General features: G+C 53.7%; 1 protein-coding gene across 3 annotated transcripts in view; it reads right to left on the minus strand.

Annotated features, from left to right (window-relative positions):
• Positions 1-26076, minus strand: part of AGPAT3 (1-acylglycerol-3-phosphate O-acyltransferase 3) — a 262014-nt gene that overhangs the window by 145363 nt on the left and 90575 nt on the right. The window contains exon 1 of one of the 3 annotated variants that reach the window (XM_063956905.1): positions 25364-25462. The exons of 1 other annotated variant lie outside the window; for it this stretch is intronic. The gene's annotated coding sequence lies outside the window, so the exon portion shown is untranslated. Of the gene's footprint in view, positions 1-1575; positions 1598-25363; positions 25463-26076 lie in introns of those variants that run through there. One more of the 3 variants, XM_063956907.1, reaches the window with a different exon arrangement.

Here is a 26076-nt window from a genome sequence, read left to right on the forward strand (position 1 = left end):
GATAGTAGGCCAATGCTCTGCACATATCACTACACTCACCAGGTGCTCCGCACATATCACTGCACTCACCAGGTGCTCTGCACATATCACAGCACTCACCAGTACAGGTAGTAGGCCAATGCTCTGCACATATCACAGCACTCACCAGTACAGGTAGTAGGCCAATGCTCCGCACATATCACAGCACTCACCAGTACAGGTAGTAGGCCAATGCTCCGCACATATCACAGCACTCACCAGTACAGGTAGTAGGCCAATGCTCCGCACATATCGCAGCACTCACCAGTACAGGTAGTAGGCCAATGCTCCGCACATATCACAGCACTCACCAGTACAGGTAGTAGGCCAATGCTCTGCACATATCACAGCACTCAGCAGGTGTTCTGCACATATCACAGCACTCACGCGTACAGGTAGTAGACCAATGCTCCGCACATATCACAGCACTCACCAGTACAGGTAGTAGGCCAATGCTCCGCACATATCGCAGCACTCCCCAGTACAGGTAGTAGGCCAATGCTCTGCACATATCACAGCACTCAGCAGGTGTTCTGCACATATCACAGCACTCACCACATGCTCCGCACATATCACAGCACTCACCAGTACAGGTAGTAGGCCAATGCTCTGCACATATCACAGCACTCAGCAGGTGTTCTGCACATATCACAGCACTCACCACATGCTCCGCACATATCACAGCACTCACCAGTACAGGTAGTAGGCCAATGCTCCGCACATATCACAGCACTCACCAGTACAGGTAGTAGGCCAATGCTCTGCACATATCACAGCACTCACCACATGCTCCGCACATATCACAGCACTCACCAGTACAGGTAGTAGGCCAATGCTCTGCACATATCACAGCACTCACCAGTACAGGTAGTAGGCCAATGCTCCGCACATATCACAGCACTCACCAGTACAGGTAGTAGGCCAATGCTCCGCACATATCACAGCACTCACCAGGTGCAATGCACATATCACTACACTCACCAGGTGCTCTGCACATATCACAGCACTCCCCAGTACAGATAGTAGGCCAATGCTCTGCACATATCACTACACTCACCAGGTGCTCCGCACATATCACTGCACTCACCAGGTGCTCTGCACATATCACAGCACTCACCAGTACAGGTAGTAGGCCAATGCTCTGCACATATCACTACCTTCACCAGGTGCTCCGCACATATCACAGCACTCACCAGGTGCTCTGCACATATCACAGCACTCACCAGTACAGATAGTAGGCCAATGCTCTGCACATATCACTACACTCACCAGGTGCTCCGCACATATCACTGCACTCACCAGGTGCTCTGCACATATCACAGCACTCACCAGTACAGGTAGTAGGCCAATGCTCCGCACATATCACAGCACTCACCAGTACAGGTAGTAGGCCAATGCTCTGCACATATCACTACCTTCACCAGGTGCTCCGCACATATCACAGCACTCACCAGTACAGATAGTAGGCCAATGCTCTGCACATATCGCTACACTCACCAGGTGCTCTGCACATATCACAGCACTCACCACGTGCTCCGCACATATCACAGCACTCACCAGTACAGGTAGTAGGCCAGCGCCAGGGCAAACAGAGTGGCGCACACCCCGGAAAACAGGCAGACGGCAGACTGGTTGGCCAGCATCCTGGAAGTAGCGGAGCAGGATCTCACACCACTGCTGACTTCAGGTTACAGGACGGTGCTCCATCCAGGACAGATCAGGTCAGTCTGGGTCTTCACCACGTCTCTCCTCCCCGCAGGGGGGTCTACTCACGCCTCTCCAAATCTCTCCTGGATAACGGGAGGGGGGGGTCCTCTTTATGGTTTGGCTGTGAGTGAATACGGGGCACCCGCTGAGCGCCTACTGCTCTGCGTTCTCCTTCAGGACACGCACACAGATGTGACAGGTAACACGACTCTTACTAAATCCCGAAAATCCCTGAGGATTAAGATCGTTAGGAATAGATATGCAGGGTCAGCAGAAGCCAGAAAGAGGGAACCACACTGACCCCTACTCCCCAATACACACCCCACCCCGGGGAGGAGGGGACGCACACTAACAGAAGACCGAACAACGGGGTGAAACATAGAAGCAAAATAGTAAACAAAGTATTTCTGAGCTGGGAGAACCTTAAATCTGATAATCAGATTAACAAACCCATCAGACATGAGAGCAGCACAGACGCAGCATAGGAGGAGGAGGGGGACCAGCTCCCGTCCCTTATCCTTACAGTATTCCTCTCCTCCTGATGTGACCCCCCATCCAGCAATAATTCTAGCAAATGCCAGGCCCCCGTGTCACCTCCTGCCTCCCTTCAGACAGGAGCATCACAGCATAGAGTCCAAGGAGAGCACTGTACCCACGCACATTACTCCCAGGGACAATGTAGTGGTTCCCTTCTAGTTATTGCGTTATAAGAGAGAAAGAGCCACGGTGGTCCAAGGCTGATGCCAAGTATTCTCCAAAGTTGGAGAAATGCTGCACTATAGACTGCAATGGCAACAGAATGGTCCGATACCAGTTCAATATGCTCTCTAAAACCAACAATGCCCGAGCAAGTCATCTGTGGACCATGTCATCCAACCACTGAGATTCAGAGAAGCAGGTTACCATCATCTGTGGACCATGTCATCAGGCCACTGAGACTCCAAGAAACAGGTTACCATCATCTGTGGACCACTGAAATTCCGAGAAGCAGGTTACCATCATCTGTGGACCATGTCATCCGACCACTGAGTCTCAGAGAAGCAGGTTACCATCAACTGTGGACCATGTAATCTGACCACCGAGACTACAGGAAGTAGGTTACCATCATCTGTGGACCATGTTATCCAACCACCAAGACTACAAGAAGCAGGCTACCATCATCTGTGGACCATGTCATCCGAACTCTGAGATTACGAGAAGCAGGTTACCATCATCTGTGGACCATGTCATCCGACCATCGAGACTCCAAGAAGCAGGTTACCATCATCTGTGGACCATGTCATCCAACCACCAAGACTACAGGAAGTAGGTTACCATCATCTGTGGACCATGTCATCCAACCACCAAGACTACAGGAAGTAGGTTACCATCATCTGTGGACCATGTCATCCAACCACCAAGACTACATGAAGCAGGTTACCATCATCTGTGGACCATGTCATCCGAACACTGAGATTCCGATAAGCAGGTTACCATCATCTGTGGACCATGTCATCTGACCATCGAGACTACAAGAAGCAGGTTACCATCATCTGTGGACCATGTCATCCAACCACCAAGACTACAGGAAGCAGGTTACCATCATCTGTGGACCATGTCATCCAGCCACTGAAACCCAGACTCAGGGAAGGACGTTACCATCATCTGGTAACCATGTCATCCAACCACAGACTCCGAGAAGCAGATGGTCACCTGCAGATCATGTCATCTGATCAGAGACTGCTACTCCAGAAAGCAGATTACCATCATTGGAGGACGATGTCATCCAACCACTGAGAACCAATCTCTAGGAAACCAATTACTATCATCTGCGGACCACATTATTGAAATAAGGAGTCTGAAACCACATGGATCAAATTGCAGGATTTAATTTGGGCTGTCATTCTCCCGCTCCTCAAAACATCTGTCTCCTACTACACCCTACAAAACTTTTACTTCACAGTCTGACTTAACCCTAACCAGGCAATCTTCCATCTGCTCCCTGCCACAATCCCACAAAACCCTCTTATTTTCTTTCAACTAAAGCTTACTCTCTCACTCCACATTTGTCAACCCCCCCACCCCCAAAAAAAACCCTCTGGGTCTCCGATTCCGCTAAACTCACATAGACCGCCAGAGAATGGAACAGCATTTGCACTGGTGGTCAGAGGATAGAAGCAGGCACTTACTGCTCCAATGTCTTTACAAAGACCATTAACGCCAAAGCAAACGAGATGATACAGATGTGCATTCCTACCATGGTCAGAGGATATATAGATCTTTCAGCACTCTCAGAGTACCAGCCCGTCCTGGTCTCTCTATCCAATCAAGGTGCACACTGACCATTGTACCCAAATGACAGAGGGGAGCGGTCACTCTGTAAACCAGTCCCTGCTATAGAGTTGGAGCTCAATGGTGCAGCTCCCTCTGAGCCGAGAGGATGCTGCAGCTCCACCACCAAAGACAGAGCATTAATACGTACATTGTACCCTGACCCTGGATCTCAGCATCAGGCTGTACTCTCACAGCCACATACAAACGTTCCCTACACGCTTCACACACACACACACACACACACACACACACACACAACGAGTGGACACATTATCATGACCACCAAGTACTTTGTTGGGCCACCTCTTGCCCTTAGCTCTTCTATGCATCTATTCTGCTGCCTCTCTGTATGTTTCATGGAGAATACCTGCCTATTTGGAATGACCTGTATCTCTCAGTTTCTGGAGGTCTGCTGGTAGCAGATCAGAAGAATCCCTGCTTACCCTACCATCTGCATAGTGTACCTGAACATGTGTCCCTGAATTAGTTCAGTAATTTGATGCACTGTTGCCCGTTGGTGAGAATGAACAAGTCCGTCCACTCAAGCACCCACTAGCCATTTAGTCAGTCTTGCTAATGCGCGCACCACCATTCATTGGTCCATAAGATTGCGTACTTTACCCATTATTTCTCTTACGTCCTAGAGGATGCTGGGGACTCCGTAAGGACCATGGGGTATAGACAGGCTCCGCAGGAGATAGGGCACCTAAAAAGAACTTTGACTATGGGTGTGCACTGGCTCCTCCCTCTATGCCCCTCCTCCAGACCTCAGTTAGATCTTGTGCCCAGAGGAGAATGGGTGCACTGCAGAGAGCTCTCCAGAGTTTTCTGTGGAAAAAGAATTTTGTTAGGTTTTTTATTTCAGGGAGTCCTGTTGGCAACAGGCTCCCTGCATCGTGGGACTGAGGAGAGAGAAGCAGAGCTGGCTTGTCAAGTTGGGCACTGCTTCTAAGGCTACTGGACACCATTAGCTCCAGAGGGAGTCGGAACACAGGTATCACCTGGGGTTCGTCCCGGAGCCGCGCCGCCGTCCTCCTCACAGATGCCGAAGATAGAAGCCAGGTGAGTATGAGAAGGCAGAAGACATCAGGCGGCAGAAGACATCAGATCTTCATGAGGTACCGCTGCGCGCCATTGCTCCCAGTACTCACACACAAGCAGGCACTGAAGGGTGCAGGGCGCAGGGGGGGGCGCCCTGGGCAGCAATATTCCTCATTTGGTGGCAATATAAACAGGATTAGGCTGTGGCACAGTAAATCCACAAATCCCCCGCCATTTTTTATATAAGTTTACTGGGACCGAAGCCCGCCGTCGGGTGGGCGGGGCTTGATCCTCAGCACTAACCAGCGCCATTTTCTCCACAGAAACTGCATGAGGAAAAGCTGGCTCCCTGATCTCTCCCCTGCTGAACCTTCACAGGCTGGAAAAAAGAGGAGGGGGGCACTTTGGAACGCAGTGAGTGGGAATTAAGGCTATATATATATATAAAAAGCGCTATCTGGTATATATATTCCAGTGTTTAAGCGCTGGTGTGTGCTGGCATACTCTCTCTCTGTCTCTCCTAAGGGCCGGGTTGGGGTTTTGTCCCCTTATAGCAGGGGTGGCCAATCAGTCAGCAACAAAGAGCCAAGTAAAATCTTTGGGCATGCCAAAGAGCCGACACCATGTGCACGCCAAAAGCACCCGCGCAAAAATGGGGTATGGTCTTGTGCGCGCTAGGCCACGCCCACTATAAAATACATTGAAAAAGCCAGATCCAAAATAAAATACATAGAAATGGACAAATCCACATAAAATACATTTTAAAAGCCACATCCACATAAAATACATTAAAAAAGCCAGATCCAAATAAAATACGTTTAAAAAGCAAGATTAACATAATACACTTGAGTTCCCCCATGTGTCACTCCAGCCCCCCATGCCACTGTAGTAGCCCTTCATGTGTCCAGTAGCCCCTGCTCCAAACCCGAGGTGGTCCATGCTGAGGTAGCTGTAGTCCCACTCTGCTTGCCAGTGGGTTCTCACATAGTATCCGGCTCCCTCAGTCCACTTAGTGACGCCGGCACCTGACCTCAAATGTCAGGAGCCACATCTGAATGAAGAAAGAGCCGCATGCGGCTCAAGAGCCACTGGTGGGCCACCGCTGCCTTATAGGTTAATCCCTGTGTGTGTGGGGTGTCGGTACGTGTGTGTCGACATGTCTGAGGCGGAAGGCTTCTCCAAGGAGGCGGTGGAGCAAATGAGTGGTGTGTCCCCGTCGGTTGTGCCAACTCCGGATTGGATGGACATGCGGCATAAGTTGAATGCAAGTGTGGCATCTTTACATAAAAGGCTTGATAAGGCTGAATTAGGGGGGACATCAGGGGGTCAATCCTCAGATTGGACCGACTCACAGGGCCCGTCGGGGTCTCGAAAGCGTCCCTTAACACAAGACACTACTACTGACACGGATTCTGATTCCAGTGTCGACTATGACGAAGACTAAAACCATTCAGTGTATGATTGTGGCAATAAGGGATGTGTTGCATATTGAGGATGAACCCTCGGTCCCCGACACAAGGGTACACATGTTTAAGGAAAAGAAACAGATTATTAATTTTCCCACATCTTATGAATTAAATGATTTCTTTGGAAAAGCTTGGGAGACTCCGGAAAAGAGACCGCAGATCCCCAAAAGAATTTATATGGCATACCCCTTCCCTAAGCAGGACAGGGAGATTTGGGAATCACCCCCCACTGTGGACAAGGCCCTGACGCGCTTGTCCAAGAAAGTGGCGCTACCGTCTCCTGACACAGCGGCCCTTAAGGACCGTGCAGATCGCAGGCAAGAAACTACCTTAAAGTGTCTTTATTCTCATACGGGGGCTGTGCTAAGACCGACAATTGCGTCGGCATGGCAGTGTAGCGCAATTGCAGCTTGGACAGATGAGCCGACAGATCAATTTGATAATATGGATAAGGATACTATATTCTTAACTCTAGCCCATATAAAAGACGCAGTCTTATTTATGAGGGATGCTCAAAGGGACATTGGTTTGCTGGCTTCTAGAGCCGTGTCATGTCTATCTCAGCGAGAAGATCCTTATGGACTCGCCAATGGACGGGTGATGCGGATTCCAAGAAACATATGGAAGTACTACCCTATAAGGGTGATGTATTGTTTGGGGATGGGCTGACGGACCTGGTTTCCACAGCTACAGCAGGTAAATCAAATTTTTTACCATATATTCCCCAACAGCAAAAGAAAGTAACACCTTATCAGATGCAGTCCTTTCGGTCGCACAAGTCCAAAAGAGGTCGGGGATCATCTTTCCTCGTCAGAGGTAAGGGCAGAGGCAAAAGAGCACCTGCTTCGGCAGGTGCCCAGGAACAAAAGTCCTCCCCGGCTGCTCCAAAACCCACAGTATGACGCTGGGGCTCCCCTGAGGGAGTCCGCACCGGTGGGGGCACGTCTTCGACTTTTCAGTCAGGCCTGGATCAGATCAGACCTGAATCCCTGGGTGTTGGAAATAGTTTCCCTGGGGTACAAACTGGAATTCGACGAGGTGCCCCCGCGCCGATTTTTCAAATCGGCCCTACCAGCTTCCACATCGGAAAGGGATGTAGTGTTAGCTGCAATTCAAACGATGTGTATACAGCAAGTGATAATCAAGGTTCCCCTGCACCAGCAGGTTAGAGGTTACTACTCAACCCTATTTGTGGTCCCGAAACCGGACGGTTCGGTCAGACCTATTTTGAATCTGAAATCCCTAAACCTGTACATAAAAAGATTCAAATTCAAAATGGAATCACTCAGAGCGATAATAGCCAACATGGAGGAGGGGGAGTTTATGGTGTCTCTGGACATAAAGAATGGGTACCTTTATGTCCCCATATATGCCCCCCATCAGGAATACCTGAGATTCGCTGTACAGGATTGTCATTACCAATTTCAGACGTTGCCGTTTGGACTTTCCACGGCCCCGAGGATTTTCACCAAGATAATGGCGGAAATGATGGTGGTCCTGCGCAAGCATGGAGTCACAATTATTCCATACTTGGACGATCTCCTGATAAAAGCGAGATCAAGGGAGAAATTACTGAGCAGTGTGGCGCTCTCTCTGAGAGTGCTCCAGCAACATGGTTGGATTCTAAATCTACCGAAGTCACAGTTGATTCCGACAACTCGACTACCGTTCCCAGGTATGATACTGGATACGGAACAAATGAAGGTCTTCCTCCCAATAGAGAAAGCCCAGGACATCCAGAACATGGTCAGAGAACTGCTAAAACCGAAAAGGGTGTCAATTCACCAATGCACTCGAGTTCTGGGAAAAATGGTGGCGACCTACGAGGCCATTCCCTTCGGAAGGTTCCATGCAAGGACTTTTCAATGGGACCTTCTGGACAAGTGGTCCGGGTCCCATCTGCACTTACATCGGAAAATAACTGTCCCCAGGGGCCAGAGTGTCTCTCCTGTGGTGGTTGCAAAGTGCTCACCTGCTGGAGGGTCGCCGGTTCAGGATTCAGGACTGGATCCTGGTTACCACGGACGCGAGCCTCCGAGGATGGGGAGCGGTCACACAGGGAAAAAACTTTCAGGGACTTTGGTCAGACCAGGAGTCCTGTCTACACATCAATGTGTTGGAACTCAGGGCCATTTACAACGGCCTTCGACAAGCGGAGAGTCTTCTTCGAAACCTACCGGTTCTGATTCAATCAGACAATGTCACAGCAGTGGCTCATGTGAACCGCCAAGGCGGGGCAAGAAGCAGAGTCGCGATGGCGGAAGCCACCAGGATTCTTCGCTGGGCGGAAAATCACGTAAGCGCTCTGTCGGCTGTCTTCATTCCGGGAGTGGACAACTGGGAAGCAGACTTCCTCAGCAGACACGATCTCCATCCAGGAGAGTGGGGACTTCATCAAGAAGTCTTTGTAGACATAACACGTCTTTGGGGAACTCCTCAAATAGACATGATGGTGTCACGCCTCAACAAAAAGCTTCGGAGGCATTGTGCCAGGTCTCGGGACCCTCAGGCAGTGGACGCTCTGATAACACCGTGGGTGTTCAAATCGGTCTACGTGTTTCCTCCTCTTCCTCATCACAAAAGTGTTGAGGATCATAAGGCAAAGAAGAGTACAGACGATACTCGTTGTCCCAGACTGGCCTCAAAGGGCCTGGTACTCAGGCCCTTTGAGTACTCAGATCTACAAGAGATGCTCACAGGAGATCCCTGGCCTCTTCCTCTGAGGGAAGACCTGTTGCAACAGGGGCTCTGTGTATTTCAGGACTTACCGCGGTTACGTTTGACGGCATGGCGGTTGAACGCCGAATCCTAGCGAAAAAGGGGATTCCGGAAGAGGTCATCCCTACTTTAATAAAGGCTAGGAAGGAGGTGACGGTTAAGCACTATCACTGTATCTGGCGAAAGTAGGTGTCTTGGTGTGAGACCAAGAATGCACCTACGGAAGATTTTCATCTGGGTCGTTTTCTCCACTTCCTACAGACAGGAGTGGATGTGGGCCTGAAATTAGGCTCTGTTAAGGTTCAGATTTCGGCCCTCTCGATTTTCTTTCAGAAGGAATTGGCTTCTCTTCCTGAAGTCCAGACGTTTGTAAAGGGAGTGCTGCGCATCCAGCCTCCTTTTGTGCCTCCAGTGGCACTGTGGGACCTCAACGTGGTGTTGCAGTTTCTAAAATCACACTGGTTTGAACCGCTTAACAAGGTTGAGTTGAAATTTCTTACTTGGAAGGTGGTCATGTTGTTGGCCTTAGCATCGGCAAGGCGAGTATCAGAATTGGCGGCTTTGTCACACAAAAGCCCTTACTTGATTTTTCATGTGGATCGAGCTGAATTGAGGATACGTCCGCAATTTTTGCCTAAGGTGGTTTCTTCAAACGAGCGCTAAATTATGCGTGTAGAAAGTGAGTGTGGCACCTGTAAAAAAGAATAATGATTAATACTTAAAAACTTCTGTTTACAGCTCTTTTGAGAAATGGTTAGGTTGGTGGTATCCAAATATAGATGTAAAAGTCCGGAATCTAACTGTCCCTAACTTACCCACGGGGGTAAGGTGGTTGTTTGGATTAAAAGTCGTTTATTTATAGTAAAACTTTATCGTTCCCATCTGGAAAAAACTGAACTTCCGGGACTTCCGGACCGGAAGCGACATCATGATCCTGGAAGTTCTGGAAGTTCCGTTTTTTCCAGATGGGAACAATAAAGTTTTACTATAAATAAATGACTTTTAAACCAAACAACCACCTTGAAAAAGTGCTCTGAACAGCACGAAACGCGTTGGTGGACAAGTGGTATCACAGACAAGAACATCTACGCCGCTTTGCGGACTCGAACTGACGTCGCTATTTCCGGCTTTTCTACAACATCCTTCTCCCGCTGGACGCAGCGGTGAGAGCCGCGACTCACAAAGCCGGCCACGGACAGCTCTCACAGCGATACCAACGGCTGAGGAATCCCCGTGGGTAAGTTAGATTCCGGACTTTTACATCTATATCTGGATACCACCAACCTAACCATTTCTCAAAAGAGCTGTAAACAGAAGTTAAGTATTAACCATTATTCTTTTTTACAGGTGCCACACTCACTTTCTACACGCATAATTTAGCGCTCGTTTTAAACCTACAATTATCCATTTTCTCTGAGCTGCTTTTACATAAGCGCAGACAACATTTTTTTGATTTTAAGGTGGTTTCTTCATTCCATGTGAATCAACCTATTGTGGTGCCTGTGGCTACAAGTGACCTGGAGGATTCCAGATCCCTGGATGTAGTCAGGGCCTTAAAGATTTATGTAGCCAGGACGGCTAGAATTAGGAAAACAGAGGCTCTGTTTGTCCTGTATGCGGCCAATAAGATTGGCGCTCCTGCTTCGAAGCAGACTATTGCTTGCTGGATCTGTAATACGATTCAGCAGGTTCACTCTACGGCTGGATTGCCGGTACCAAATTCGGTTAAGGCCCATTCCACTAGGAAGGTGGGCTCTTCTTGGGCGGCTGCCAGAGGCGTGTCGGCATTACAACTTTGCCGAGCGGCAACTTGGTCGGGGTCAAACACTTTTGCTACATTCTACAAGTTTGATACCCTGGCTGAGGAGGACCTAGCGTTTGCTCAGTCGGTGCTGCAGAGTCATTCGCACTCTCCCGCTCGATTGGATGCTTTGGTATAAACCCCATGGTCCTTACGGAGTCCCCAGCATCCTCTAGGACGTAAGAGAAAAATAAGATTTTACTCACCGGTAAATCTATTTCTCATAGTCCGTAGTGGATGCTGGGGACTCCGTAAGGACCATGGGGAATAGACGGGCTCCGCAGGAGACTGGGCACTCTAAGAAAGATTTAGTACTACTGGCGTGCACTGGCTCCTCCCTCTATGCCCCTCCTCCAGACCTCAGTTAAGGAAACTGTGCCCGGAAGAGCTGACATTACAAGGAAAGGATTTTGGAATCCAGGGTAAGACTCATACCAGCCACACCAATCACACCGTATAACTCGTGATAACTATACCCAGTCAACAGTATGAACAAACAACATAGCATCAACCAAAGGATGCCAATATAAAACATACCCCTTTATTAAGCAATAACTATATACACGTATTGCAGAAAGTCCGCACTTGAGACGGGCGCCCAGCATCCACTACGGACTACGAGAAATAGATTTACCGGTGAGTAAAACCTTATTTTCTCTAACATCCTAGTGGATGCTGGGGACTCCGTAAGGACCATGGGGATTATACCAAAGCCTCCAAACTGGCGGGAGAGTGCGGATGACTCTGCAGCACCGAATGGGCAAACACAAGGTCCTCCTCGGCCAGGGTATCAAACTTGTAGAATTTTGCAAAAGTGTTTGAACCCGACCAAGTAGCAGCTCGGCAAAGCTGTAATGCAGAGACCCCTCGGGCAGCTGCCCAAGAAGAGCCTACCTTCCTTGTGGAATGGGCTTTCACCGATTTTGGATGCGGCAATCCTGCCGCAGAATGAGCCTGCTGAATCGTGTTACAGATCCAGCGCGCAATAGTTTGCTTTGAAGAAGGAGCACCCAGCTTGTTGGATGCATACAGGATAAACAGCGAGTCAGTCTTCCTGACTCCAGCCGTTCTGTTAACATAAATCTTCAAAGCCCGGACCACGTCCAGCAACTTGGAGTCCTCCAAGTCACGAATAGCCGCAGGCACCACAATAGGTTGGTTCAAATGAAACGAAGACACAACCTTTGGTAGAAATTGCAGACGAGTCCGCAATTCTGCCCTGTCCATATGAAAAACCAGATAGGGGCTTTTACATGACAAAGCCGCCAATTCTGACACACGCCTAGCCGACGCTAAGGCCAACAGCATGACCACTTTCCATGTGAGATACTTTAGCTCCACGGTCTTAAGTGGCTCAAACCAGTGGGATTTCAGGAAACCCAAGACCACGTTAAGATCCCAAGGTGCCACTGGTGGCACAAAAGGGGGCTGAATATGCAGCACTCCCTTAACAAACGTCTGAACCTCAGGCAGTGAAGCCAGTTCCTTTTGAAAGAAAATGGAGAGGGCCGAAATCTGGACCTTTACGGATCCTAATTTTAGGCCCATAGTCACTCCTGACTGTAGGAAGTGCAGGAATCGACCCAGCTGGAATTCCTCTGTAGGGGCCTTCCTGGCCTAACACCAAGCAACATATTTTCGCCATATACGGTGATAATGTTTCGCAGTCACGTCTTTCCTAGCCTTTATCAGCGTAGGAATAACTTCATCCGGAATGCCCCTTTCCGCTAGGATCCGGCGTTCAACCGCCATGCCGTCAAACGCAGCCGCGGTAAGTCTTGGAACAGACAGGGCCCTTGTTGTAACAGGTCCTGTCTGAGAGGCAGAGGCCATGGGTCCTCTGTGAGCATTTCTTGCAGTTCCGGGTACCTAGTCCTTCTTGGCCAATCCGGAGCAATGAATATTGTTCGCACTCCTCTTTTTCTTACAATTCTCAGCACCTTGGGTATGAGAGGAAGAGGAGGAAACACATAGACCGACTGGAACACCCATGGTGTTACTAGTGCGTCCACAGCTATCGCCTGAGGGTCCCTTGACCTGGCGCAATACCTGTTTAGCTTTTTGTTGAGGAGTGACGCCATCATGTCCACCTGTGGGAGTTCCCATCGATTTGCAATCAGCGTGAAGACTTCTTGATGAAGTCCCCACTCTCCCGGGTGGAGGTCGTGTCTGCTGAGGAAGTCTGCTTCCCAGTTGTCGACCCCCGGAATGAACACTGCTGACAGTGCTTGCACGTGATTCTCCGCCCAACGAAGAATCCTGGTGGCTTCTGCCATCGCCCCCCCTGCTTCTTGTGCCGCCCTGTCGGTTGACATGAGCCACTGCAGTGATGTTGTCTGACTGAATCAGCACTGGTTGGTCTCGAAGCAGAGGCTCCGCTTGGCTTAGGGCGTTGTATATGGCCCTTAGTTCTAGGATATTTATGTGCAGACAAGTCTCCTGACTTGACCACAGCCCTTGGAAGTTTCTTCCCCGAGTGACTGCCCCCCATCCTCGGAGGCTTGCATCCGTGGTCACCAGGACCCAGTCCTGTATGCCGAACCTGCGGCCCTCGAGGAGGTGAGCACTCTGCAGCCACCACAGAAGAGACACCCTGGCCCTGGGGGATAGGGTGATCAGCCGATGCACCTGAAGATGCGATCCGGACCACTTGTCCAACAGATCCCACTGAAAGATCCTGGCATGGAACCTGCCAAAGGGAATGGCTTCGTATGACGCCACCATCTTTCCCAGGACTCGCGTGCAGTGATGCACCGACACCTGTTTTGGTTTCAGGAGGTCCCTGACCAGAGTCACAAGCTCCTGAGCCTTCTCCTCCGGGAGAAAAACCTTCTTCTGGCCTGTATCCAGAATCATGCCCAGGAAGGGCAGACGCTTCGTAGGGATCAGCTGCGACTTTGGAATATTCAGAATCCAGCCGTGCTGCCGCAACACTTCCTGAGAGTGTGCTACGCTGATCAGTAACTGCTCCCTGGACCTCGCCTTTATGAGGAGATCGTCCAAGTATGGGATAATTGTAACTCCTTGCTTCCGAAGGAGCACCATCATCTCCGCCATCACCTTGGTAAATATTCTCGGTGCCGTGGACAGGCCAAACAGCAGCATCTGGAATTGGTAATGACAGTCCTGTACCACAAATCTGAGGTACTCCTGATGAGGTGGATAAATGGGGACATGCAAGTAAGCATCCTTGATGTCCAGAGACACCATGAAATCCCCCTCTTCCAGGCTTGCAATGACCGCTCTGAGCGATTCCATTTTGAACTTGAATTTCTTCAGATAAATATTCAGGGATTTTAAATTCAAGATGGGTCTGACCGAACCATCCGGTTTCGGTACCACAAACATAGAGGAATAGTAACCCCTTCCCTGTTGAAGGAGGGGACCTTTACTACCACCTGCTGGTGGTATAGCTTGTGAATTGCCGCCAGCACTACCTCCCTTTCCATGGGGGAAGCTGGCAAGGCCGATTTTAGGTAACGGTGAGGGGGCATCACTTCGAACTCCAGCTTGTATCCCTGAGACACAATTTGTATAGCCCAAGGATCCACCCGTGAGCGAACCCACTGGTGGCTGAAATTTCGGAGACGCGCCCCCACAGCTCCTGGCTCCGCCTGTGGAGCCCCAGCGTCATGCGGTGGATTTAGTGGCAGCCGGGGAGGACTTTTGTTCCTGGGAACCAGCTGCATGGTGCAGCTTCTTACCTCTACCCCTGCCTCTGTCAAGAAAGGATGCACCTCTGACTTTCTTGCTCTTTTGCGAACGAAAGGACTGCATTTGGTAATACGGTGCTTTCTTCAGCTGTGAGGGAACATAAGGCAAGAAATTTGACTTCCCAGCCGTAGCCGTGGAAACTAGGTCCGAGAGACCGTCCCCAAACAATTCCTCACCCTTATAAGGCAACACCTCCATGTGTTTTTTAGAGTCGGCATCACCTGTCCATTGCCGAGTCCATAAGAGCCTTCTGGCAGAAATGGACATTGCGTTTATTCTAGAGCCCAGCAGGCAAATGTCCCTCTGGGCATCGCGCATATATAGGACAGCGTCCTTGATATGTCCCAGGGTCAGTAGAACAGTGTCCCTGTCCAGGGTATCTATCTCCTCTGAGAGAGTAGCTGTCCACGCTGCTACAGCACTACACATCCAGGCCGAAGCAATTGCTGGCCTCAGTAGAGTACCTGAATGTGTATAAACAGACTTCTGGATAGCTTCCTGCTTTCTATCCGCAGGGTCCTTTAGGGCGGCCGTATCCTCAGAAGGCAGGGCCACCCTCTCAGATAAGCGTGTCAACGCCTTGTCTACCCTAGGGGAGGATTCCCAGCGTAACCTGTCCGTTGGCGGGAAAGGATACGCCATCAGTAATCTCTTGGAAATTACTACTTTCCTATCAGGGGAATCCCACGCTTTTTCACATAATTCATTTAATTCATGTGAAGGGGGAAAAGTCACTTCTTGCTTCTTTAGTCATTTTAGGCTGCAACTTTGCATCATCGTCATCGACACTGGAGTCAGACTCCGTGTCGGCATCTGTGGCAACCATCTGGGATAGTGGGCGCTTGCGAGACCCTGACGGCCTCTGCATTGTAGGATCAGGCATGGGTTGAGACCATGACTGTACCAAGGATACAGCTTTATCCAACCTGTTATGCAAGGAGCTTACATTATCATTTAACACCTTCCACATATCCATCCAATCAGGTGTCGGCACCGTCGGCGGCGACACCTCATTCATCTGCAATTGTTCTGCCTCCACATATCCTTCCTCATCAAACATGTCGACACAGCCGTACCGACACACCGCACACACACAGGGAATGCTCTGACTGAGGACAGGACCCCACAAAGGCTTTTGGGGAGACAGAGAGAGAGTATGCCAGCACACACCACAGCGCTATATAACCCAGGAATCACACTGTAACTTAGTGATTACCCAGTAGCTGCTATTTGTGAACGTTTGCGCCTAAATTTATGTGCCCCCCCCCCCCCCCCCCCTCTCTTTTTTACCCTTTTTGCACCTGGATACTGCAGGGGAGAGCCTGGGGAGCGTCTTTCCAGTGAAGCTGTGAAAAGAAAATAGCGCTGGTGTGCGGAGGAAGAAGGCCCCGCCCCCTCAGCGGCGGGCTTCTGTCCCGCTTCTATGGCGGGGGCTCGAACATATATCCAGTGCCTGACTGGATATATGTATTATTTTGCCAAAAGGTACCTTAATTGCTGCCCAGGGCGCCCCCCCCTGCGCCCTGCACCCTACAGTGACCGGAGTGTGCGGGTGTGCTGCGGGAGCAATGGCGTACAGCTGCCGTGCTGTGCGTTACCTTAAGTGAAGACAGGAGTCTTCTGCCGCCGATTTCGATGTCTTCATGCTTCTGCTGCTTCTGTACTTCTGGCTCTGCGAGGGGGACGGCAGCGCGGCTCCGGGAATGGACGATCAAGGTTAGGTACCTGTGTTCGATCCCTCTGGAGCTAATGGTGTCCAGTAGCCTAAGAAGCGCAACCTAGCCGCAGTTAGTAGGTTTGCTTCTCTCCCCTCAGTCCCACGTAGCAGAGAGTCTGTTGCCAGCAGATCTCTCTGAAAATAAAAAACCTAACTAAAATACTTTCTTTTTAGCAAGCTCAGGAGAGCTCACTAAAATGCACCCAGCTCTGTCCGGGCACAGATTCTAACTGAGGTCTGGAGAAGGGGCATAGAGGGAGGAGCCAGTGCACACCAGGTAGTACTAAATCTTTCTTTAGAGTGCCCAGTCTCCTGCGGAGCCCGTCTATTCCCCATGGTCCTTACGGAGTCCCCAGCATCCACTAGGACGTTAGAGAAATAAGATTTTAAACCTACCGGTAAATCTAGTCCGTAGAGGATGCTGGGCGCCCGTCCCAGTGCGGAAACTCTGCAAGACTTGTATATAGTTGTTGCTTACATAAGGGTTATGTTACAGTTGGAATTGGTCTTGGACCGTTACTGTAGTTTGTTCATACTGTTAACTGGTTATGTATGTTCCAGGTTACATGGTATGATTGGTGTGGGCTGGTATGAATCTTGCCCTTGGATTTCTAAATCCTGCCTTGTATTGTCCATCTCCTCTGGGCACAGTTCTCTAACTGAGGTCTGGAGGAGGGGCATAGAGGGAGGAGCCAGTGCACACCCATAGTCAAAGTTCTTTTTAGGTGCCCCATCTCCTGCGGAGCCCGTCTATACCCCATGGTCCTTACGGAGTCCCCAGCATCCTCTACGGACTAGGAGAAATAGATTTACCGGTAGGTTTAAAATCTTATTTTCATTAGTGATAACCTTCACTAGTGTCTGCATACCTTCTCCTTCATCCTGTCATCTTCTCCTATCCCCCACTCACATATGCCACCTCTTCCCGTCTCCCGCCAATACACAAGCCACTACCTCTCCCCGTCTCCCGCCAATACACAAGCCACTACCTCTCCCCGTCTCCCGCCAATACACAAGCCACCACCTCTCCCCGCCTCCCGCCAATACACAAGCCACCACCTCTCCCCGCCTCCCACCAATACACAAGCCACCACCTCTCCCCGCCACAAACACAAGCCACCTCCATCTCCGCTTCCACACCAACACGCCTGCTCCCGCCCCCCACACAAACTCGCCTCCTCCCGCCCCCCACACAAACTCGCCTCCTCCCGCCCCCCACACTCAACACGCACAATCCTCCTCTTTCACTGCGCAGGCACACTCACTCCTCATACCCAACCAGCACCGCACTCACTCCTCATACCCCCAGCATTGCACAGGCACACTCGCTCCTCCTACTCCCAGCATTGCACAGGCACACTCACTCCTCCCACTCACCAGCACCACACTCACTTCTCCTACCCCCAGCATTGCACAGGCACACTCAACTCCTCCTACCCCCCAGCACCACACTCACTCCTCCTACCCCCCAGCACCACACTCACTCCTCCTACCCCCAGCACCACACTCACTCCTCCTACCCCCCAGCACCACACTCACTCCTCCTACTCCCCAGCATTGCACAGGCACACTCACTCCTCCTACCCCCCAGCACCACACTCACTCCTCCTACCCCCCAGCACCACACTCACTCCTCCTACTCCCCAGCACCACACTCACTCCTCCTACCCCCAGCATTGCACAGGCACACTCACTCCTCCTACTCCCCAGCACCACACTCACTCCTCCTACCCCCAGCATTGCACAGGCACACTCACTCCTCCTACCCCCCAGCACCACACTCACTCCTCCTACCCCCCAGCACCACACTCACTCCTCCTACCCCCCAGCACCACACTCACTCCTCCTACCCCCCAGCACCACACTCACTCCTCCTACCCCCCAGCACCACACTCACTCCTCCTACCCCCCAGCACCACACTCACTCCTCCTACTCCCCAGCACCACACTCACTCCTCCTACTCCCCAGCACCACACTCACTCCTCCTACTCCCCAGCATTGCACAGGCACACTCACTCCTCCTACCCCCCAGCACCACACTCACTCCTCCTACCCCCCAGCACCACACTCACTCCTCCTACTCCCCAGCACCACACTCACTCCTCCTACCCCCCAGCACCACACTCATTCCTCCTACTCCCCAGCACCACACTCACTCCTCCTACCCCCCAGCACCACACTCACTCCTCCTACTCCCCAGCATTGCACAGGCACACTCACTCCTCCTACCCCCCAGCACCACACTCACTCCTCCTACCCCCCAGCACCACACTCACTCCTCCTACTCCCCAGCACCACACTCACTCCTCCTACCCCCAGCATTGCACAGGCACACTCACTCCTCCTACTCCCCAGCACCACACTCACTCCTCCTACCCCCAGCATTGCACAGGCACACTCACTCCTCCTACCCCCCAGCACCACACTCACTCCTCCTACCCCCCAGCACCACACTCACTCCTCCTACTCCCCAGCACCACACTCACTCCTCCTACCCCCCAGCACCACACTCATTCCTCCTACGCCCCAGCACCACACTCACTCCTCCTACTCCCCAGCATTGCACAGGCACACTCACTCCTCCTACCCCCCAGCACCACACTCATTCCTCCTACTCCCCAGCACCACACTCACTCCTCCTACCCCCCAGCACCACACTCACTCCTCCTACTCCCCAGCATTGCACAGGCACACTCACTCCTCCTACCCCCCAGCACCACACTCACTCCTCCTACCCCCCAGCACCACACTCACTCCTCCTACTCCCCAGCACCACACTCACTCCTCCTACCCCCCAGCACCACACTCATTCCTCCTACGCCCCAGCATTGCACAGGCACACTCACTCCTCCTACCCCCCAGCACCACACTCACTCCTCCTACCCCCCAGCACCACACTCACTCCTCCTACCCCCAGCATTGCACAGGCACACTCACTCCTCCTACCCCCCAGCACCACACTCACTCCTCCTACCCCCCAGCACCACACTCACTCCTCCTACTCCCCAGCACCACACTCACTCCTCCTACCCCCCAGCACCACACTCACTCCTCCTACCCCCAGCATTGCACAGGCACACTCACTCCTCCTACCCCCCACCCCCCCCATACCGCACTCAGGCCCTCATTCCGAGTTGATCGCTCGCTAGCTACTTTTAGCAGCCGTGAAAACACATAGTCGCCGCCCACCGGGGAGTGTATTTTCACTTTGCAGGAATGTGAACGCCTGTGCAGCCGCGCGGCAGCAAACACATTTTGTGCAGAACAAGACCAGCGCTGTAGTTACTTATCCTGTGCGATGATTGCTGCGACGAGTGACACGGTAATGATGTCAGATACCCGCCCAGCAAACGCCCGGCCACGCCTGCGTTTCTCCAAACACTCCCAGAAAACGGTCAGTTGCCACCCAGAAACTCCCACTTCCTGTCACTCTCCTTGCGTTCGGCTGTGCGATTGGAATCGTCGCTAGAACCTGTGCAAAACCACAATGGACTTCATACCCATATGACGCGTATGCGCATTGCGGTGCATGCGCAAATTAGCCGTTTATTTCACTGATCGCTACGCAGCGAACAACGGCAGCTAGCGATCAACTAGGTAAGACCCCTCAATCCTCCTACCCCCTCCCCCTGCATCACACAGGCACACTCATCCTCCTACCCCCAGCACTGCACTCACTCCTACCCCCAGCATCACACAGGCATACACTCCTACCCCCAGCATCACACAGGCATACACTCCTACCCCCAGCATCACACAGGCATACACTCCTACCCCCAGCATCACACAGGCATGCACTCCTACCCCCAGCATCACACAGGCACTCATCCTCCTACCCCCAGCAACGCACTCACTCACTCCTACCCCAGCATCACACAGGCATACACTCCTACCCCCAGCATCGCACAGGCATACACTCCTACCCCCAGCATCACACAGGCACACTCATCCTCCTACCCCCAGCAACGCACTCACTCACTCCTACCCCAGCATCACACAGGCATACACTCCTACCCCCAGCATCACACAGGCATACACTCCTACCCCCAGCATCACACAGGCATACACTCCTACCCCCAGCATCGCACAGACATACACTCCTACCCCCAGCATCACACAGGCATACACTCCTACCCCAGCATCACACAGGCATACACTCCTACCCCCAGCATCACACAGGCATGCACTCCTACCCCCAGCATCACACAGGCACACTCATCCTCCTACCCCCAGCAACGCACTCACTCACTCCTACCCCAGCATCACACAGGCACACTCATCCTCCTACCCCCAGCAACGCACTCACTCACTCCTACCCCAGCATCACACAGGCACACACTCCTACCCCCAGCATCACACAGGCATACACTCCTACCCCCAGCATCACACAGGCATACACTCCTACCCCCAGCATCACACAGGCATACACTCCTACCCCCAGCATCGCACAGGCATACACTCCTACCCCCAGCATCGCACAGGCATGCACTCCTACCCCCAGCATCGCACAGGCATACACTCCTACCCCCAGCATCGCACAGGCATGCACTCCTACCCCACCAGCACCGCACTCACTCCTACCCCCAGCATCGCACAGGCATACACTCCTACCCCCAGCATCGCACAGACATACACTCCTACCCCCAGCATCACACAGGCATACACTCCTACCCCCAGCATCGCACAGACATACACTCCTACCCCCAGCATCGCACAGGCATACACTCCTACCCCCAGCACCGCACTCACTCACTCCTACCCCCAGCATCGCACAGACATACACTCCTACCCCCAGCATCACACAGGCATACACTCCTACCCCCAGCATCGCACAGGCATGCACTCCTACCCCCAGCATCGCACAGGCATGCACTCCTACCCCACCAGCACCGCACTCACTCCTACCCCCAGCATCGCACAGGCATACACTCCTACCCCCAGCATCGCACAGGCATACACTCCTACCCCCAGCATCGCACAGGCATACACTCCTACCCCCAGCATCGCACAGACATACACTCCTACCCCACCAGCACCGCACTCACTCCTACCCCCAGCATCGCACAGGCAGACACTCCTAACCCCAGCATCGCACAGACATACACTCCTACCCCCAGCATCGCACAGACATACACTTCTACCCCCAGCATCGCACAGGCATACACTCCTACCCCCAGCATCACACAGGCATACACTCCTACCCCCAGCATCACACAGACATACACTCCTACCCCCAGCATCGCACAGACATACACTCCTACCCCACCAGCACCGCACTCACTCACTCACTCCTACCCCCAGCATCGCACAGGCACTCACTCCTACCCCCAGCATCGCACAGGCACTCACTCCTACCCCCAGCATCGCACAGGCACTCACTCCTACCCCCAGCATCGCACAGGCATACACTCCTACCCACAGCATCGCACTCACTCCTACCCCCAGCATCACACAGACATACACTCCTACCCCCAGCATCGCACAGACATACACTCCTACCCCCAGCATCGCACAGACATACACTCCTACCCCCAGCATCGCACAGACATACACTCCTATCCCCAGCATCGCACAGACATACACTCCTACCCCACCAGCACCGCACTCACTCCTACCCCCAGCATCGCACAGGCACTCACTCCTACCCCCAGCATCGCACAGGCACTCACTCCTACCCCCAGCATCGCACAGGCATACACTCCTACCCCCAGCATCGCACAGGCATACACTCCTACCCCCAGCATCGCACAGGCACTCACTCCTACCCCCAGCATCGCACAGGCACTCACTCCTACCCCCAGCATCGCACAGGCACGCACTCCTACCCCCAGCATCGCACAGGCATGCACTCCTACCCCCAGCATCGCACAGGCACTCACTCCTACCCCCAGCATCGCACAGGCACTCACTCCTACCCCCAGCATCACACAGGCATACACTCCTACCCCCAGCATCACACAGGCACTCACTCCTACCCCCAGCATCGCACAGGCATACACTCCTACCCCCAGCATCACACAGACATACACTCCTACCCCCAGCATCACACAGACATACACTCCTACCCCCAGCATCACACAGACATACACTCCTACCCCCAGCATCACACAGACATACACTCCTACCCCTAGCATCGCACAGACATACACTCCTACCCCCAGCATCGCACAGACATACACTCCTACCCCCAGCATCGCACAGACATACACTCCTACCCCCAGCATCGCACAGACATACACTCCTACCCCCAGCATCGCACAGACATACACTCCTACCCCCAGCATCGCACAGACATACACTCCTACCCCCAGCATCGCACAGGCATACACTCCTACCCCCAGCATCGCACAGGCATACACTCCTACCCCCAGCATCGCACAGGCATACACTCCTACCCCCAGCATCGCACAGGCATACACTCCTACCCCACCAGCACCGCACAGGCATACACTCCTACCCCACCAGCACCGCACTCACTCCTACCCCCAGCATTGCACAGGCACACTCACTCCGCCTACCCCCCCCCCAGCACCACACTCACTCCGCTTACCCCCCAGCACCGCACTCACTCCGCCTACCCCCCCCCCCCCCCCCAGCACGGCACTCACTCCGCCTACCCACCCAGCACCGCACTCTCCGCCTACCCCCCCTCCCCCCCCCCCCCCCGCCAGCACGGCACTCACTCCACCTACCCCCCCAGCCAGCACCGCACTCACTCCACCTACCCCTCCCCCAGCACCATACTCACTCCACCTGCCCCCCCAGCACCGCACTCACTCCACCTGCCCCCCCCAGCACCGCACTCACTCCACCTGCCCCCCCCAGCACCGCACTCACTCCACCTGCCCCCCCCCAGCACCGCACTCACTCCACCTACCCCTCCCCCAGCACCATACTCACTCCACCTGCCCCCCCAGCACCGCACTCACTCCACCTGCCCCACCCCAGTACCGCACTCACTCCTCCTTCACCCCCCCCCAGCACCGCACTCTCCTCCTTCACCCCACCCCCCCAAGCACCGCACTCACTCCTCCTTCACCCCCCCCAAGCACCGCACTCTCTCCTCCTTCACCCCCCCCCCAAGCACCGCACTCACTGCACCTACCCCCCCAGCCAGCACCGCACTCACTCCACCTACCCCTCCCCCAGCACCGCACTCACTCCACCTGCCCCCCCAGCACCGCACTCACTCCACCTGCCCCCCCCCCCAGCACCGCACTCACTCCACCTGCCCCCCCCCAGCACCGCACTCACTCCACCTGCCCCCCCCAGCACCGCACTCACTCCACCTGCCCCCCCCAGCACCGCACTCACTCCACCTGCCCCCCCCCCCAGCACCGCACTCACTCCACCTGCCCCCCCCCCAGCACCGCACTCACTCCACCTGCCCCCCCCAGCACCGCACTCACTCCACCTGCCCCCCCCCCAGCACCGCACTCACTCCACCTGCCCCCCCCCCAGCACCGCACTCACTCCTCCTTCACCCCCCCAGCACCGCACTCACTCCTCCTTCACCCCCCCAGCACCGCACTCACTCCTCCTTCACCCCCCCCAGCACCGCACTCACTCCTCCTTCACCCCACCCCCCCAAGCACCGCACTCACTCCTCCTTCACCCCCCCCAAGCACCGCACTCTCTCCTCCTTCACCCCCCCCCCAAGCACCGCACTCACTGCACCTACCCCCCCAGCCAGCACCGCACTCACTCCACCTACCCCTCCCCCAGCACCGCACTCACTCCACCTGCCCCCCCAGCACCGCACTCACTCCACCTGCCCCCCCCCCCCAGCACCGCACTCACTCCACCTGCCCCCTACAGCACCGCACTCACTCCACCTGCCCCCCCCCCCCAGCACCGCACTCACTCCTCCTTCACCCCCCCAGCACCGCACTCACTCCTCCTTCACCCCCCCAGCACCGCACTCACTCCTCCTTCACCCCACCCCCCAAGCGCCGCACTCACTCCTCCTTCACCCCCCCCCCCCAAGCGCCGCACTCACTCCTCCTTCACCCCCCCCAAGCACCGCACTCACTCCTCCTACCCTCCGGCACTGCACTCACTCCTCCTACCCCCCCCCCCCCCCCCCCCCAAGTACTGCACTCACTCCTCCTAGCCAACCCCCCCAGCATCGCACTCACTCCTCCTACCCCCCAGCATCGCACTCACTCCTCCTACCCCCCAGCATCGCACTCACTCACACCACCACCCCCAGCACCGCACTCACACCACCACCCCCCAGCACCGCACTCACTCCTCCTACCCCCCCAGCATCACACAGGCGCACTCACACTCACCCCTCCTACCCCCCAGCACCGCACTCACTCCTACTAGCCCCCCCCCAGCGCCGCACTCACTCCTCCTTCCCACCCCCACCCCACCCCCCCAGCAATGCACTCACTCCTCCTAACACCCCCTCCAGCACCACACTGGCGCACTCACTCCTCTTACCCCCCCAGCATAACACAGGCGCACTCACTCCTCTTACCCCCCCAGCATCACACAGGCGCACTCACTCCACCTACCCCCCTCCAGCACCGCACTCACTCCACCTACCCCCCTCCAGCACCACACTCACTCCACCTGCCCCCCAGCATCACACTCACTCCTCCTCACACTCACTCCTCCTACCCCCAGCATCACACTCACTCCTCCCACCCCCAGCATCACACTCACTACTCCTACTCCCCCCCCAGCATCACACAGGCACACACTGTCATCCTGCCCTCCATACATACCACACTCATTCAATCACCCCTCCTATCTCATACCCCCCAGTACTCGCCCCCAGCACCGCACCGGCACACTCACCCCTCCTACCCCCCGGTACGCTCCCCCGCGCCGCACAATTACACTCCTCCGTTGCTCACCTCCAAGTCTAGGGTCCAAGTGCAAGTGACACAAGATAGCCGGAAGTCCCGCCCTCAGACGCCGGCCTAAACCGGAAGAGCACGGCGCACGTGGGGAACGCACCAATCAGCTGTCTACTTGTAAACCACGCCTACTGATAAAAACACAAAAACTTCTGCTCGTAAAGCCACGCCCACTCACATGGTACCGTCTAAACACAATCCACGCCTACCTCATCAGCTGACTGTCACCTTATGGCTGCGACCCAATTGGCTGTCTGCCGCATTGTCTGCCGGGAGATGTAGTTCTCCCCCACTACAGCCCCGCGCACCCCACCCGCACTCATAACACATATATATGTATGTTACCTCAGGGGAGCGGGCTGCGGGCAGTGACGTCATATCTCTTATATACTACCCCTATACAGTACTCTTATATTACCCTTAGGAGCCCAATATATACATCTATATAACAGATTCCTCAGAGCATATAATACTATATGACACCGGGGAGCCCCATATAATAATACTGTATATATAACACAGAGACCCCTCAGAGCATATAATACTATATAACACCGGGGAGCCCCCATATAATAATACTGTATATATAACACAGAGACCCCTCAGAGCATATAATACTATATAACACCGGGGAGCCCCCATATAATAATACTGTATATATAACACAGAGACCCCTCAGAGCAGTGTGCAGCCCTATAATACTATATAAC

This window comes from Pseudophryne corroboree, chromosome 2 (genome assembly GCF_028390025.1).
Source record: "Pseudophryne corroboree isolate aPseCor3 chromosome 2, aPseCor3.hap2, whole genome shotgun sequence".
NCBI lineage: Eukaryota > Metazoa > Chordata > Amphibia > Anura > Myobatrachidae > Pseudophryne > Pseudophryne corroboree.